Genomic DNA, 3,342 nt, shown 5'->3' with positions numbered 1-3,342 from the left:
GTGACAGTAAATAAGAATAGATTGCAGAACTATAAAAAGCATTCACAGTAATTAATTAAAGTACTGTAACAATAATCGAAAGAAACCAACATAAATAACATAACAACACACAGAAATAACTCAGCACCTGATCAAAAGAGTGGGTCCAACTCTCTGACCAGGGATGCAATGGATTCATAGCTTATAGAGAGAACAAAAAAAAACTTGCATTTGATTAATTAAACATTCTTCTGTTACAATCTCAATTTCTTGCACGGCTAACTGTTATTCACAACATTGAAACCCTTCTTATACAATACTCAGAGAAAACCATCTCTCAATATGGCAGCTAATGTCTATCAATATACAATCGTTGTAACGACCAACTAGTTTCCAAGACAAAAAACAAGAAAGGTCTGTAATAGGCCTAGAATTCGTTATGCTGTTACAACGTTGCCGATATGGTGCTGAAAGCTTGGAATTGATTCTGTGTTTTGCATCTGTGACCTTTGACAACTGAATCTATGGAAATGACAAAATTAGTAACTCGCATAGGTAAAATACCCATGACTATTACTTCATTAATTAAACATTCCAGGAAGACAATCGAGGAGGGTTTAACTTGTGCATTTAGAGCGATTAGTGAATATAAATGATACAAGGGAGTGAGAGAGAGAGTAAAAATGGAGGGAAAAAGTATGCAGATTTGGCACCCAACATCTCCCCCCAACTAGTCTTTCTGCATGCCCTCATGCAGCTCGTTGTCTCTTCAAATCTGGATTGGAATGGCTATGGTCAGCATGAAGTTGAGCAAGGTCGTATTCCTCGGTCATCTTTGTCCCTGGAGGTTTATATCCTTATGTCAGAAGGACACCCTTCCACCAATCATTACTCACATTGTATGTTGGAGTGTAATGCTCTGCTGGCAACCAAATGAGGGGAAACTGAAACCTCAGCCCCATCCACCGGACCCCACAGGTTTGAATGCATGCAACAAAACATGGCAATCTTTCTAATGCCCATGTAAAATTGGGTGCTCCAAAAGGTTCCCGGTTTCTAACATCTGATGACGACATCATCCATCTTCTTTGGCAACTGTCAAGGGCTTCGTCCTGAAAAGTGACTATCTGTCTGACATAGAGGTCAGTGCACCATCTCTGTGTTGCCAACATTCATTCCTTAGATGCCTTAATCTATGGAAAGGTGGAGTGCTTGTTATAAATAGTCACTGACTGACCATTCTCCCTCCTTATCATCAGTGGCTTTGTAGCTTGATTCTCTTCAAAAGTATCACAAGCCTTCCTCCATTTAACTTGGTTAATGGTGTAGGAGGTGAAGGCTCTCAGGTGAACATCTCCCACGAACAGAACCAGGTTGAAGCTCTCGTCATCCTTCAAGAAATAACCATGCATGTAGAGCTCACACATCAAGTGTTGGTTCACGATATCATGGATTCTTATAATACGAAGGAATTGTATCGAGTCCTCGATCTCATGGCTGATCTCCTTGTAGATGCTTTCTAGGCAGAAGAAAAATAAATGCTCATGAAGAAACAAAGTGTAACTATGGGCAGGAGGCCGACAGGCCATTACCTGCTGTGTCAGGGTAAACATCTGTTCCTTATATGCCTTCAACACCTGTACCTACCCTTCTAAATCCTTTATATTTTTCTGCTATTTCTCTTGCCTCTTCCTTGCTCTACCTAACTGATCTACATACTCAGTGATAATCTCAGTGGCCTGCTCTCAAACCCTCTCTGTCTCCTTCTTTTGTTCATTCACATCAAATTGCCACCTTTAAATTTCAATCGCTAGGAAGAATTTTCGGGCCTCGAACAACTGTTCTACAAGACCAGTCTATGTAGCAGCAGAAGTTGTGGGAACATCTTCTGTCTGTATGGCTACTGAGGAGACCTCGACCTTGGGCTTTATAACCTTCCATTTATATTTCCTTGTCTTCTTCTTCAGCTGAGATACCTGCTTTCTCAGCTTCCGAACCTCCATCTTTAGTTGCATGGTTTCTTCGAATTGAAGTTGATAACTTTCCTTGAGAGGTGGTCTCCTTCTCTCACACTGTTCTATCCACTCTTGTTTAACAGTAAATTCATTTCCCAGCCCCGCAGTTGGTTCAGAAAGCGGTGGATTTCCATTAAAGGCATCAGATGGCTCCTTTACCAGGTCTTCCTTACTTGGTTTTCTGTCCTCAGGAGAAATTTCTTCCTCAACTCTTCTCAATTCAGGAACATATGTCACCTAGACAGTGCCTTCGTTAACCGCCCTCTGCTCCAATCCTTCTGTAAAAATTTCTTTTTCGACCTATTCTTCAGGAAGCCCTTGCTGGGAATCTGCAAGTAATGATCCAATAATGGCTGCACCCTCCTTTGAGCCGACGAACTTCAATATGGGAGGAACAACAATTTCTTGTGTTTAAAACATGGGGAGAACGGACCTTCCTCGCTCCTCTTGGCATTGTGGCTTGAAACGGAGAGTGCAGAAATTTTCTCCACCTGGTCTATACTGGTCTCATCTACTACCTCTAATTCTTTTTCTTCCTCGCCTTCATTTCTCAATTGGGCCAAGCCTTCTTCATGTGGTGCCTCTTGCCTTGCAGTCAACGCTGGTTCTTGTGGAACAATATCAACCTCAGGGTTTGTCTCTTCCACATTTTCTTGCCCTGACTGAGTTGGTGGTGGTTCTTGTGTGGCACCCTTACTCATTTCAACATCCACATCTGTTTGGGAAAGTGATGCTGGTCCTTGTGTAACAACATCACTCGCTAGCTCCTTGACCAAAATTTCTTCTCCTTGTGCTTCATTAATGAAAGTTGATTCCTGTAGAACAACATCAACTCCATCCATTATCTTCATTTCTTCATCGATAGGTTCCACAGGCGAGGCTGGTTCTTGTGTGATAGCCTCGACTGTATCGCTAATCGTTTCCTCCACTTCCATTTCTTCATGAATAGGTTCCACAGATGGGGCTAGTTCTTGTGTGGCAGCCTCGACTGTGTCACCAACTGTTTCCTCTACTTCCACTTCCATTTCTTCCAGCTCCTCTTCTTCTTTCTCCATTTCCTCGGGCTCTTCTTCTTCTCCCACTGTACGAGTAGGGGATGCCGGTCCTTCCTCTGATTCTTCTAGGTTCTTCTTCTCCTCCTGCTATACCAGCAGGAGATGCTGGTTCTTCCTCTTCCAATTCCTCGGGCTCTTCTTCCTCGCTGGTTCTTGTTCCTCCAATTCCTTGAGATCTTCCTCTCTAGCAGTTATAACAGCTGCTACTTCCTCCTCCATCATCTCAAGGAATTGTGCCCAAGGAACTTGTAATTAGGTCAATGCATGCATGACCAACAGTCGAACCAGTCCGT

The sequence above is a fragment of the Pinus tabuliformis genome, chromosome 4_1 (assembly GCF_031772625.1).
Source record: "Pinus tabuliformis cultivar Carrire ecotype Pingquan chromosome 4_1, CPIR1, whole genome shotgun sequence".
Classification (NCBI taxonomy): domain Eukaryota; kingdom Viridiplantae; phylum Streptophyta; class Pinopsida; order Pinales; family Pinaceae; genus Pinus; species Pinus tabuliformis.
The sequence above is the reverse complement of the archived record's forward strand: the minus strand, read 5'-3'. Positions refer to the sequence as shown.